The sequence below is a fragment of the Pinus tabuliformis genome, chromosome 2_2, assembly GCF_031772625.1.
Source record: "Pinus tabuliformis cultivar Carrire ecotype Pingquan chromosome 2_2, CPIR1, whole genome shotgun sequence".
Lineage (NCBI taxonomy): Eukaryota > Viridiplantae > Streptophyta > Pinopsida > Pinales > Pinaceae > Pinus > Pinus tabuliformis.
In genome coordinates, this window is record NC_142300.1 from 1,002,637,597 (window position 1) to 1,002,653,650 (window position 16,054).

The following is a 16,054-nucleotide window of genomic DNA, read 5'->3' on the forward strand; positions in this document are numbered from 1 at the left end:
GTAGACCAGGGTCTAGGGTTAACCTCGATCCCCACCTCTAATACCTCCACCAATAAACTTTAAATAAAAATCATGCCCCTTACATAGCAAGGAACATCGGTAGGTGAGGCAGTAAGGATATTTTCTGATAGACATGAGGTCTCACGTTCGAACCTTGTGGAGGGAGTTTGGCCTCAAACCATAATTTTGCATGGCCATTAGGAGGCCACGTGGCAACCAAAGATTGTCCCACGTGGCTCCTCTTAATTGGTCCACCTAACACAACATGAACCAATAGAAACTAGCCAATTCGACCCAATCAACATTTTGCACTTGTCGATCATTCACAAGCTGATGGAGGAACCAGTCATGGTCCAGTCAGTGTATGGACTGCTGACTGGGCATCCCTGCAAAACCTTTTTCAAAATTTTAGTTGTTTCCCAAATCGACAAGAATACGATATCAGGAGCATCCGATGTCAGATTTGAGTGAAACGAATTGCGTTGGATTCAGATCGCCAAGATATATCCAGCCGTTTAGGTTTCGAGTTTTGTTGTTTTGATCCACTAGATAAATCCTCCCCATTGGAAAATTTTGGACCTCCAAAATCTCTTCATCATTCAACAATCAGATGAGGGTACAACTCCCTCACCCTTCTAGTCTCAATTCACTGAAATTTTATTGAATTTGTCGCTTTGAGATTTTCATGTAAGTACATCACTTTCCCTGATTTTGGAGTCCTCGACTTTCTGTCAATGATGACATCTTTCTATAATTTTCCAAGATATGCAGAACATAAAATTGCCTTTGAAGGAATCTGAACATTCCCTCCTTGGTCTTCAATCAATGGAAACTTAAACAATTTCAAGTTCCTTTCACCTTGAACATTATTGTCATGACAATGCTTAATATGTCTAGCCTTGCACTTGGCTCGACTCTTTACCAAATGTGAACACCATTGCCATGCACCATCCTTCTTCAAAGCCAAAAAATAATGAAACCCACAAGAATATGTTTTGGGATCAAAGTCCTCTTTGTCAAATATCCTTTGAATTCTCTTTTTGACCTCTACATGTTTTAACACTGACATCTTGTTCACACCAATGTTCAACAATGATGCATCCTGCTACAATTTCATTTCATTTTGTTTTCCTCTTTTAGGAGGCAACATGTTAGACTCCTGAAACATCTTAACACATGAATTAGAAACATCAATGCAATATGATTTCAAACTTGATTCATATCCTTGAAAGGATTTAGATTCCTTAACATCTTCATGTTTGATCATTAACAAAACAAAGTTATTACTAGCATTAACAATTCTCTTCATTTGTACGGCATTTATAAGAGATGTATTCAACTTCTTGTTGTGTGCTCTAACAATGTACTCAACCCCATTCTTAAACAAATGATATGTGTTCTCATGGCGATGAAAAATATCTCTCCTATCATAAATATACAAGCTTCCCAAAACAATACCACACATATCAATTGGAATTACATCAAGCTCTACCTCATCTAAAAAGTTTGCAGTGATTGCAAATTTGTGTTTACATCTTTTTGTCACATGCAATTTTGCATTGTCACATATCCAACCTAGAGGATAAAGTTTAGGATGAGGAATGGTTTCTAAATTCAACTTCTTGACAATGTCTTCTGAGATAAGGTTTCCTTGTGAACCACTATCAAATAGTGTATCTATCTTGGTATGTTATGAAATGACTATAATGTGGAAAATATCTATCCTTGTTTTTTCTTCTTGAGTTTCATTGAGACAAATTAAAGAACTAGTACTTGCAATGTCCTTATCTTTCAAACCCATGGCCATGATATTGGTTTCATCCTTGGAATGAGAACCTAAATCATGTTGTGTAGTTGCAGCTATCTTCTCTTTCTCCTTGTTTTTAAACTTGTTGGGTTTCATCTCTAGATGAAGTTTCCAACGATGATTTTCATCATTTCCCTCTTTGGAACAATGCTTACATGTAACTTTTTATTTCTCCATCTTGATGGTAGCATTATTTTCCCCTTTTCCTTTAAAATTGCCCTTTCCTTTTTCTCTAGACTCAAAGGAACTCTCACTAGTTTCTTCAGAAACATTTTTCCCTCTTGCCTCTAAATGAGTTGCTTGTACACAAACTTCATCTAGTTTTGTAGGGTTAAAAATGAGAATGGTATGTCTCAAGTAACTATGCAATCCTCCAATGTATTTGATAAAAGTATATTGAGAAGACAAATCTATGCCAAAAAACTAAGCTCTTTCCTAAATTCTTGAGTATAAGATTGCACATTTTGCCCTTTAGCTTGCCTAAAGTTTTTCCAATCTATAATAACTTTTTACATGTATGCTAATGGATAAAACTTCCTTCTTATTGCAACAACAAAATTATTCCAAGAGGATAAAACCCTACCGTGTTTCTTCATGTCCTCTAGAGTTTTGGCTTCCTACCAAATTAATGTTGCACCTTCCAATCTAAGAGAAGCAAGTTGAATCTTGGTTTCATCATATTTGATTATTTGTATCATGCAATACACTTCAATCTAAAGAACCCAATTATCTAATCTCTCTGCATTTACCTCTCCATTGCACATAGGAAATTCAAACTTAATGCCAAGCTTAAGAAAAGGAGTTTTACCATGACCCCTTGGGGAATTTGGATGTGTTTGTGAAAGGGTAGAAGAAGTTTAAGATGAGGATGAAGATGAGGATGAGGATGATGATGGAGTTGAAGGTGGTGGTTTATCACCATTCCCTCCATTCCCTTTTGGAGGTTTGTCTCCTTTTCCTCCATCTCCTTTTGGAGGCTTTGAGCTCTCTCCATACAATATGGAATTCCTCTCCTCATACAGAACCTTAACCATCTCATACATCTCAAAGAATGCTTTTTTTGAAAGTTTTCTCATCTTCAGACATCCCTTCAGGACCTTCTTCATGTGCCATGACTATTGAAGCTTGAGGTGTGTTTGTTCTCCTTGAAACAATTTGAGATCTTGGCTCCACAAGTTCTCCTTCTCCTCTTTTGAGCTTCAACCTTGTAAGAATCAGGAAAAAAAAAAAAAAAAAAATCTTCACAATAACCTGTTGCTTTGATACCAAACTGATATGTATATGTAAACTTGAGAGTTTATGGTGAAAATTTGCAAGTGAAAATTGTAGGTTTTTTTTATCCAATTATGTCAATTTCATTAACACATTAACATGCTTTGAAACTTAGTTTTGTAGACAATAAAGAAGACATCAATACCATAACAGTATACACAAGACAACAAATGATGAAGGAGTTTACCCCTCCTGGACTACATCTCATGGTCCAGTTTCCAATGTTGGGCCTCTTTCATTATGCTCAAAACTATGTGTTTAAATCAAGTTACAGTGCTTAGAATGCTAGCAAAAATGTCTCCAATGGCTCCAGAATAGTAAAAAAACCTCTACCTGGGGTCTTTCTACACTCAAAAAGGTAAAAAACAGACTGAGTTATACTCCATAACAGTTTTTTTGTAACTGTCCTACAATTCGCACTCCTCTACAATCTATTCTACAATTTTTGCCTTTTACAGCCACATGGAGCGACAAATTCGCCCCACGCCGGAGAGATTCCCGCCGCACCGGGTGCAATTTGTTGCCTCCTTAAATTGATTATGTCGGCCTTTAACCGCATAAAAATGCGCCACTTGGCGCTCTGCTAACTGTTGATCTCAGTTAGGTTTAAAATGATCGCGCCATTTTCTTTAACCAAACATACTTTTGAACTGGGGTTGAAGTCGTGGTGTCCTCTAGGGTTAAGACCCATGTTAACTGCGCCTTATCATTTAACGTAACCTCCAGTCTGATAGTTGCATGTGTTATGAGATATGCCTAACCGTTGGAGGTAACCGTTATTCTGCCGAAAACTTTAGGTTATAGTTTAACATATGGTTCATGTTATCATATATATGTTGGGGCCAGGGTTAACCTCAGAACTTGTTTGCCACCATGTGGTGTGGTTTGTGGATTGGGGTTTAGGGTTAACCCTGGTCCCCACCTTTGATACCTCCGCCAATAAACTTTAAATAAAAACAGTGCACCTTACATAGCAAGGAACATTAGTCGGTGAGGTGGTAAGGAGCTTTGCAGGTAGAAATGAGGTTTCACGTTCGAACCTTGTGGAGGGAATTTTGCCTCAAACCATAATTCTTCACAACCATTAAGAGGCCACGTGGTAGCAAAAGATTGGCCCATGTGGCTCCTCCTAATTGGTCCACCCTGCACAACATGAACCAATAGAAACTCACCAATTCGACCGAATCAATGGTCGCCACTTATCGATCATTCATTGGTTGATGGAGGACCCAATCATCTTGCCCAGTCAGCATACGAACTACTAACCGGGCATCCCCGCAAACCATTTTTCAAATTTTTAGTTGTTTCCCAAATCGATCAGAACATGATATCATGAGCATCCGATGTCGGATTTGAGTGAAATGAATTGCATTGGGTTCAGATCGTCGAGAACTATCCAGTCATCCAGGTTTTAAGCTTTGTCAAACATTTTGAATTTTGAGCACTATTTTGATCCACTGGATCATTAACCTTGCATTAGAGTCCCATGGGATCTCTTTTACTGGCCATTTGGCTTTAGGGATGGTATTTCATGGGAAACCCTGATTTTGGTTGTGTGGTCCCACTCCCTTATCCGCTCATATTTCCCTCTTTCCACTCATTATTACCCCATTCATAATTTCTCCCACTTGGGTCCACATTCCTCCACTGGGTCCACATAGGGTTAGCTTGCCCCTTCCCCTTGCCCACACCTTGGTTCAGGCCTTGAATGATGTTTGGAGGTTGATGCAGCTAAAAAGAAAGACAAAAGCATATTTGACCACATTTAACAGGAAGATGTACTAAAAAATGCAAAAGATGGTTGGGACAAACACATTTGGCATATGGGCAAAATCCAATACATGAGCTCTACCACATCATCATGGCCATCGCCCTGGTTCCTATAGGTTCTATGAGCCTCGTTCATCATATAGGAACCCATGATTGTCCCAACCCCTAGTGGGCAATGAACCTTCCTACCTTTAAAAGGGGGTATTCGCTGTTATATCTTATGCATCATCTTCTTACCCCTTTGAGCCCCGAGCAATCAATCAAAGAAAATCATAAAAAAAAGAAGGAAAAAGGCATATAAAGAAGGGTGGAAAAATCAAGTTCGGGGCACCTCATGTACCATGATTGCTCCCTCATATACATTATAAACCCAAGTGTGGGCTTCCATCTATTAGCTACCATTGTGCCCTAGCATGTGACCCAGGGCTGCCCCTTCTCATCCCTTACTTCATTCACCTATATGTCACATGCCACCACCTTTTGAAGGATGTACCTTGAACATGTTATCCCCTTTAGAATTAGAAACCACCTAATAGGATACCTAGTTAACCCCATTTGGATTTAGGAGACATTGGCACATCCCGAAGACCATTATGGAAGGGCAGACCATTATGAAGTCCCCACATGTGGTCCATGGTTGGTAAGATCATTTACTCGATTTCCCTAATGACTTGTTGTACTGTAAGGCTAGGGGATGTATTAGATCTTATGCAGGATTGCAGATGGTCTCCATCTTGGGTTTGGTCTCCCTATACGAGGTCTTCATCCTCCAAAGGGATACATTGGCACATGTAGGGTGTGTGTTGAGATCCATGGGTCTCCACAACAGTAGAAAAAAATCCATGGATCCTTGAGGATGATCAAAGATGCTTGAGGTACTCCCATTGGACGAGGATGATGCACCTTGTTCACCTTTTCCCAGTCAGCCCACAAATGTACCATGCACTTGGCAACTAACCCATGACTTGTAGGATGATGTGGCATCCCCTACACCATCATCAATGCCCTTGCAGATGATCTACATGCATCCTCAACTCATTTGGAGATCCATGAGGTTATTATTGTGTCCCCATACCCATTGGGAGCACCACATGTTTATTGTTTGGAGAGAAAGGGGCCAAACCCTTTTCCATCATTGTTGAGGGTCCTATTATTCATTATGGAAACCATGGACCTTATTAGAACTCTTAGAGGTCCCTACGACATGAATCAATTATTATTTGACCTCTTGAGAGGCATATTATTTCATTTGTGAGCTAGTTTGGTGGGATTGTCACCAAAAGTTAGATTATTAGAACATTATTTTATTTTTGGGGCTTATGTAGGCCAAGGAGGCTAATTTGAACTCCTCATTAGTGTATAAATACAAATGAGATGAGTTCATTTTCTCATCATCACTTTGGATTGGATCTCTTCTCTCTCTTGAGATTTTCACACTTTTCTTGGAGCATGAATTGGACCTTTATGAATGAATTTTGATGTGTGGATTTGGTTTATCTTGTCTTGTAGCTTCTCTATTGCGAAATTGTGGATGGTTGTATACACTCTATTACATGTAAGTACATGATTTTAATTCCATTCTTGTTTACTTTGTCACATACATTGTACTGGGATTTTTCATTATTTTTAGGGCTAATTGTTGCATACATTTACTGCTTAAATTGTGGAATTTTGTCTTTATATAGCATCTCTCAATGTATGGGCCATGTAATGTGAATGAAATCTCATAGGGGAAATTCTATCAATGAAATTATCTTGATAAGCCATCACCTTTTGCACATCGAAGTATAAAAGCTGCAAGGTTGCTCCTTTGTGACCTAGAAGGCCAATGAAGTAGTCTTGAGGCCTCCTTGACTATGAACCAAAAGTCCTCACTCATATTTATCATATAATCCATTCTCCCAATATTAAGGCACTGATATAACAAAAGGTGGTCACCTAAAGTCAACTTATTTTCACCTTTTCCTATGTCTAACCAAGTTGGGTCACCTGGGGCATCATTTTCCTGACAAACTATCCCTCCAAAATTTTTTATCTCCTAACCTCTCATGCGTTGGTGTTTCCTCAAGACCTCCTCCAAATTTGAGGCCATTCTGACAGTGGAGTCGTGAGAAAATCCAACCCCTAGCTTCGAGACCAAAATTTTCCCTAACATCCCTAAGGATAATACCTCATAGGATCAATTCAACACCTATAAGTGATTATTATTTCTTTGATCCTTTTTCCCAACCTTGTCTAGGCTAGGAACATCATTGGTTGCTAAAATATTTCCTCCTAACCTAGACTGGGTCCACTTGGTCCCATGTGGTCCCGTTCGTTTGAAAAGACAATTCTTCAAGAACCATCCTGGTACCAATAAGTATTTTAAGGATTGGGAAATTCTTTCACGACTCATATCACTACACCTAACCCTCAAATCCTCTCATCCTTCTCTTAGAAGACATTGTACCTTGCTTAGAGAGCAAGAAAGCTCTATCCTTCAACCTCTTCTATAAAGGGAATTATTTGGGTCACTCAACATCCACTCATTGATTTATCCTTGATTAGTGACTCCAAAATATACCGGGTCTCCTCCCATCGGTGAAAGTCCGTAAATAATAGGGAGCCTTAGTTGAGGTGACAATGGGCTAAGTCTCCACTTGTTGCCCTTGGCCTAGTATTTTCCCCTTTAGGTCCCCTACTAGTTTGAGCAATAACAGGCTCATAGTCATGCTGGCTCGCAATAGACCTAAAAAAAAACGTCATTTAGGGGTTCAAAAAAATTCCGGAAGTTCAGTGTAGGTTTTAACCCCGTACATAAATTACCTGCGTACGAATTCTAAAACACAGAAAATAAACAATGTGAGAGCATAACACATAAAACACATATACACAAGGATTTCCCCTGGATCCCAAAACCGGGACTACCAGCTTGATTTTTCATTATGTTCCTTTCAATGTTACAATACATATTTATACAAGCTGAAGCATCCAATACCATGGACTGAAAACCATCGCGTCCAAAACCATGGACTGAAAAACATCACGTCCAAAACCATAGGTAGGTCTGCCCAACCTAATATAGGGTCCAAAAAAAATTTTCCCTACGGCGCTGCCCTAGACACCATAAACGAGGGCTACTCGCCCCGCTCAAACCCCCCAGACAAGGGGTGCTGTTGCCACCCCTCTAAACCCCTGGTTAACTACGTGGGCTAGTCATGGAAAGAATATAAAACCCAACATTTCCCACTTGTTGTTTTCTCTCCACATGAGAGCTTAGTCATTTATCTAGCTCTGCAATGCCCATTGTTTCTCTACACCAAGAGAACTTCTTAGAGCTCACATATTTTGTTAATGCATCTGCAGTATTCTTCAACGAGTCCACCTTTACCAGCAACACCTTTTTGTCTTCTATCATATCCCTCACAAAGTGATACTGAACATCAATGTGTTTTGTCTTTGAATGGTAAGCAGGGTTCTTTTACAAGAAGATTGCACTTTGATTGTCACAGTCTATCCTTAGAGCTCCCTGCACTTACCCCATACTTGAACACAATCTATGCAACCAAACTACTTCCTTGCTTGCATGAGTAGCTGCCATATATTCTGCCTCTGTAGTTGATAGTGCCACTACAAACTATTTCTTACTCATCCAACTGACTACACCTCCAAATAGGTTAAACACATACCTACTTGTAGATCTTCTCTGATCCAGATCTCCAGCCCAGTCTGCATCAACAAAGTCACGCTAGAACTCTGTCCCATCTAGGTCTTCCTTGGTAGCACAAACCATAATCACTAGTGCCACGCAAATACCTGAAAACCCACTTCACTGTTGTCCAATGCTCCTTCCTTGGTTTTGACATAAACTTGCTTAATACTCTCACTGCATGTGCAATATCTGGTCTAGTACAGACCATCGCATACATCAGACTACCGACTATACTTGCATATGGAACAAGGGACATGTCCTCTTCCTCTTCTTGTGTCTTGGGACACTGTTTGGTAGATAACTTTACACCTACAGGAATAGGAACCTTCACCGGTTTACCATCCTGCATATTAAACCTCTACAATATTGTCTCGACATACTTCCTCTGGTTTAACGAGAGCTTCCTCTTTGCCCGATCTCTTTTAATTTCCATGCCCATAATATAATTTGTAGCACCAAGATCTTTCATGTTGAATTTGGAGGACAATTGGGCCTTCAAATCCTGGATAATTTCTTTGTCATTTCCAACCAGCAACATATCATCCACATACAAGAACAGATAAATAACATAGTAACCAATTAATTTAAAATACACACAATGATCTGCTTTGCTTCTGGTGAAGCCAAGTCCCCGTATAAATGTATGAAATTTTCGATGCCACATCCTTGGTGATTGTTTTAACCCATACAGAGACTTCTTTAACTTGCATACCAGTTCTTTCTTACCCTTCACCGCAAAACCTTCAGGTTGCTTCATGTATATCTCCTCTTCCAGATGCCCGTGAAGAAATGTTGTCTTCACATCCATCTATTTTACCTCAAAATCAAAAGCAGCAACAACAGATAAAAGTAATCTAATAGAAGCTACCTTGGTAATAGGAGAAAAAATATCACCAAAATCAATTCCCGACACCTGGGAATAACCTTTTGCTACCAACCGAGCTTTGTATTTCTCCACCTTTCCTTTTACATTTGTTTTCTTCTTGAACACCCATTTGCTGCCAATGGGTTTCCTTCCAACCGGAAACTCCACCAGATCCCAAGCCTCATTTTTGTGCAAAGATGCCATTTCATCAACCATGGCCTCTTTCCAGAGTTTTCCATCCTCTAAATCTATTGCTTCCTTCACAGTTTTGGGATCATCATTAGTAATAGATAAAGCAAAATTTGAACAGAAAGTAGATGGAATATGCCTCTCTAGCTGCCTTCTTTCTCGAACTGATCTTCTCACACCTGGAGTTTGTGGCTCTTCATCTTTTGATTCCTCCTCTGTTGTAGACTCTGATTCTTCCTCCTTTAGCTCAAACTCTATCTTCTCAGGTTCCTTTGATGGGACTTCATGTTTAATAACATCTTTCACCTCTTTGAACACCACATATCGGTTGTACACAACCTTCCTTGTTACTGGGTTCCAAATCTTATAACCCTTTAAACCATCCTTATACCCAATAAAGATGCACTTTTTAGATTTACTATGCAACTTGGTTCTTTTCTCCTTTGGAACATGTACATATGCATCACATCCAAATATTCTTAGATGTGAAAGAGAGGTTTTCTTACCAGTCCATACCTCTTGTGGAGTCTTATCCTCCAATGCTGATGAAGGTGATTTGTTAACCAGGTAACATGCTATCTCCACCGCCTCTACCCAGAATTCCTATCCTAACCCGACACCACTGAGCATGCTTCTTGCCCTTTCCATCAACGTCTTGTTCATTCTTTTTGCAACTCCATTTTGCTCAGGTGTGTACGGAGTAGTCTTCTTCCTTGCTATACCACACTTCTTACAGAATTCTTCAAATTCCTTGCTGCAAAACTCTCCACCTTTATCTTCTTCTCTGTCTAGTTTTCCACCAGAGCCTTAAATTCTTTAAACCTGTCAAAGACTTCAGATTTATTCTTAAGGAAATATATCCATGTATTCTTTGAGAAGTCATCTATAAATGATACATAGTACACAGACTTACCCAGTGATGGAACCTTCAAAGGTCCAAACACATCACTGTACACAAGCTCTAATATCTGTTTTACCCTCTTACCACCAGAGGGGAAACTCACCTGATTCTGCTTCCCATATACACACTTTTCACAGAAATCAAAATCCAGAGAGCTATTACTCATACCTTTACCATGAAGTATTCGAAGGCCCTTCTCTCCAATATTTCCAAGCCTTTGATGCCACAACATGGGCTTCTCTCTAGAGACCAATATATTTTCTACTCCACTTTCAGGAACCACAGAACTGTTGCACCCATCAACAACAGTGCTACCTTGCAGCTTGTACAAAGTTCCAATCCGAACTCCCTGCATCAATACCAGTGCTCCCCAAACCATTTTGTAGGTATCCTTCTCGAACATTGTTTTTACACATGCATCATCTAGCTTGCTTATAGAAACCAAATTTTTGGCCAATGCAGGAATATGAAGAACACCAGGAAGTTTTCTAACCCTTCCACCTTGCAACTTCAACTTTACTTTTCTGCGACCAACGATTCTAGCCTTCCTATCATCCCCTAAGAAGACATCACGACCATCGTATTTCTCATACTCGCATAACCACTCTCTATGGGGAGTGCAGTGAAAGGATGCACCTGAGTCAATCAACCACGCTTCACGATCTACATGTGTACTTGAAGAAGCCAAGTACACATCCCCACCTTCATCTGAGGTGGTTTTCGCCTCTGCAAAAGGAGCATCACCAGATCCCTTTCCTTTGTCAGGAGCTTTAGATTTACACTCCCTTTTGTAGTGCCCTTCCTTTCCGCATTTCCAGCACACCACCTTTACAGGTTTTCTTGGAGATTTAGATCTCCCTTTAGATTTAGATCTCCCACTCGATGACTTATTTTTGTTTCTGTTCTGGGACCATCCTCGTATAGACAAGGCATCACCATTATGGCTCTCCACATTTTTCCATCTCATCTCCTTCGTCAGTGTTGGGCAGCGGATCCCCCCATAGCATGTTTTTGGAGCTTGAAGCCCGAATTTTGGTCAAGTATAATGTAAAGACCCCGTGAAATGTGGGCGCGGAGCGTGAAGTAAATGGTCAAGTCAAAGGGTTGTCTGCCCTTGAAAATATAAATTAATATATTGTAAGGTCAGCCTACCCATGGTCCACGGACCATAGGATTGTATAAATATAGTGCGGCTCTAAGTGTAAAGTAAGTCACATGTTGTTTTGGATGATGAATTAGCTTTGAGTCTGTAAGTCTGAGTCTTGTGTTGTATTAGTAGGAAAAGGCTTTGCAGCTGAATGCGCAGAGGCCTGGTAGAGTCCGCAACTATGTGCGCGGACCCCTGCAGCTGAGTGCGCAGGGCGGAGTTAGGATTGTACTTGGACAGAGAATTAATAAAAGATAAGTTGATTCTGGAATATTATGTGTCTATGCTTTTGTTATCTTTATGCATCTCTTTACAATTTTATGATTGCACGCACTTGTTATGAATGTTGAATGATTAATGAGAATATTGAGTCCACACAATTAAGTAAAGATCTATAATAATAGCACAGTAAGGATAAAGGATCTAGACAACACCTCTCCACACTCTTTACAGAGCTGCGCGGAAGTAGTCGCAAAAGTTGCAAAGGACAGATGACTGCGAGGAGGAGCGCAAGCGCGCAGGTTCTGTTTGCGAACTTCCTAGACTTCATCAAGACATCCCTAGGGTGTGGAAACCTGGTTCCAACACCCTCCCATACTACCTCAGGTGAGACCTGTGCGGACTATTGCCGAAAGGGCCTGTAGTTTCAGGATTTGTTTAGCTAAATCACTTCTCAACCTGGGTCAAGCCCCAACAAGCCAACAAATGGTTCCGTTGCCGGGACCGGGATCTGCCTAAGGGATGTATGATGTCGTGCCACTGGAACCCAACAAAGAAGGAAATTGAAGAGTGGTTGGACAAGAAGATTCATGAGTTTGTGACACAGGAAAGCAGAACTCTGCAGGTATTCGAGAAAAGGTGGTTGGGTCGCTACATGTATACAGAAATCCATGAGATCTTCTTCGCGCCCTTTCCTTTTGAACTGTATGAGTGGATCGCGAGGCTAGCCGACAACCAAGGAAGGTGTAAACTCGACCAATCGATAGTGTGGACTCTGGAATTAGTACGCAGACTAGAGGAATCAGAAGATAAGATCGCGCGAGCTGTGGACCATTGGCTCAACTGGATAATAGGGGGGTTTATCACTGAATTTGCAATAGACACGACCGTGAGCTACAGTGAAGCAGAAAGATGTTTCCTCAAGGGACCACGAGGTAAGTACATTAAATATTTGAATACCTGGATTAAGATCCTGTTATGTGAAAAGCAGGTGATGCGAATACATTAATGTTTGGAACGACGCGGAGCGGAAAGATCTACAAAGGGAGTGGGGAATTAGGAAACAATCCCTTAATTTCACCTTCACGAGAGAGCGAGGAAGAGCTCGCTCGGGTCTCTCAGAGAAGTGCGGTCAGTTTGATAAAGCAGCGCATTCCGCAGTTACCACCTCCACCCATGCCACCACCGGCTTCACCTCCTTCACCTCCATCTCTACCCACTCCACCCCCACTAACCCCGCAGTTCAGCATGGCGAGCGTGATTAAGCTACCCATATTCAGAGGAGTAGGGAATGAGGATCTCGACCAGTTCTCATTCATGGTAAGAGTAGTGTGGGAAGCACAAGGGGTTGCAGACGACAACATTAAGAAGGCTACATTGGTGAGCGCATTGCAGGATCGCGCATTGACATGGTATATCAAGAACTCCAATGATCACCCAAATGCAGGAATAATAGAGATCCAAAATGCGTTGAACAAATAATTTAGCCGACCGAAATCAGAGACACAGTCAATCATCGAGTTTAAAGAAATCACGATGCTTCCAGGCGAGACCCCCTAGGATCTGGATCAGTAGCTGAAGAGTACGATCTACGAGGCTAATATGATGCTCACGGATGTGCAACATTGCACTTGGTTTGTGGCATCTCTAACACTGCACCTGAGGATGGCGCTGTCACAATAGAAACTTTCTACCCAGGCTGAAGCATTGGAAATGGCGATGAGATTGCATGAGACACCTATACAGGATTCGGGGCTGGGAGTTCAAAAAATCCATGCGCAGCTACAAAATCTCTACTAGAAATGCAAAGCTTGAAGCAGGATAGGGCACCACGGCCAGAGGCGCACGAGGAAGTGTGGTGCATAAAATGCAAAGGCCAGGGCCATGACAAGGACCATTGTTCAGTGTTCACGAACTACTTGGCAGAAGGGGGGCCAATACCATTGAGACCAGAGGCACAGGCAGGGCTGAGTGCGACACCCATGCTATGGTTCGCGATCTGTCAGATAGGAGGAAAACACACGACGGATAACTATCATTTGTTGCAAAAGTATACACAAACTCCCCAACAATTATTTTGTAATTTTTGCAGGTCAGTAGGCCACGAGTTGCAATTGCAAGCTAATAATGGATCGGACCCCAGCCTATAGAATGCAAATAGAAACGTGAGGCCTCAACCCGATCGCGGGGATGGCACACATTGGATTTCAGGGGCGAGGTCGAGGACAAGGAGGAATGGGGCCAGGAAGGGGTCGTGGACAGTTGATTTGTTACAATTGTGGAGGACCAGGGAATTACGCTCGCGATTGTACCAACCCAATGAGAATATCTTGTTCATATTGTGCTTAGTTCGATCATGAAGCAGTAGATTGTCCTACGTTGATTGCACAGATGCGTGAGAAAGGGGTACTCCAGCCTTGTCCGACTAAGAATATCCAAATGCTGAGGTCTAAACTGTGCGAAGAAGACCCAAATGTGAACATGATGCTTAGAAGCGGTGTGACCACAGGGGAGGATAAGGGGAAGTAGTGTGAGGAAGATACATGGGTTCGTAAGGCTCCCATAAAGGAGCCTGAGTTTGACTTAGAACGCGCAAAGGAGACGTTCATGGAAGCTAAGAAGAGCTTCGCAGAGTCCTCTACTTCAGGTAGTAAGGATCAACTAGAGCTAGGGATGGATCCTTCTATGCTTACTACCTTTCTAGAGACATGCATGAAACTGCTGCGTGACAATAAGGCAGTTAAGGGACTACAAGAGTTGATCACCAGGTGCACGGGATCAGGGGAACCGTGCGTAGTCTAGAAATTGGGGAAGCATACATTGCACACCGGGAGGGAAATGAGGTTGACGACGCAGAATGACAAATATGAAATGGATCAGGTAATCCTAGACCTGGGTTCAGACGCGAATGTATTACCGAAGCAGACATGGGAACGTATGAGCAGGTTCGCGTTGCAGTGGTCCCCTATTTAATTGCGAATGGAAAACCAACAGAAGATTTTACCCATGGGGAGGTTGCAAGGGGTAATAGTTGATATCGAAGGCGTGAGCACACATACGAACTTTGAAGTAATAGAGATTGTCGATGAAAACAATCCTTAACCCGCGTTGCTAGGGATATATTGGGCCATTGATATGAATGGAGTCATTAACTTGAAGAAGCGGAAGATGATATTCGAGAAAAAGTCCCTACGCGTAGTGGTTCCGCTAGATCCAGTCGAAGGAGTGCGCTAAAACGAATGAGTGCACGACGATGGAAGCAATGATGAGCTGGATTGTATCTACAAGATAACTGCACGAGATCAAGATTGGGTGAATCCAACTACAGATGGAAGGATCTCATGGGAACGCGCAAGCTCCTGCACCTCGGATTCAAATGAAGAAGACGGACGCTGGCACAATCGGTTGAACGAAGTGACAACATTGAATTGCAACATGATGATTAGATCACTGCGTTGTGTAACAACCCAGACCCGAGATCTACCAACATATGATGGATTGACAGTGGTGGATGAATTCTTGAGCAAGTTTGAAAGCGTGGTACTGAAACAACAGCGGTTCAATGCGTTAAAGTGGGCGTTGCACGCGACACCTGCACACTGGTGGGGAACACATCAAGGAAATTTTGAAAACTGGTGTGGATGTAGAAGGGTGATGTGCCTATGATTTGGGAAACCGCAACTACGGATAGAAGATAAATACGATGGATGAGATGACCCGTGCACGCACCTTGTGAAATAGACCAAGGCCTATGGAGAAGAACCTCAGCCTGAATGGGTACACTTATTCTACCATACCCTGGATGTCATACCCATGAATTGGTATACTGAGACGGAACTCCGACATGGTACAGGCGAATGGGATGTCTTGAGCGAGGGAATTTTGTTAACATTCACATTTGAAGACCGATGGTCAGACACTGTTGATGACGCATTGCAAGCCGTAAAAGCCGCCATCTTCAAAATACCACAGGAACCATGACAAGTAGTTCAACCAGCATGGGCAACCTAGTTAAGCAGCGCCCTAGAATGTTATAACGTGTAAGTAGAGGAGGATGATGACGACCCCCGAAATATTAATATTCCAGAAATTGAAGGGTGTCGTGAAGTTTGAGGAGCATCAATTGAGGATCCCGACATCACTGCGCCACTAAAAAAAAAGTAGGTAAACATTGGTCTAGACGTGGAGCCAAA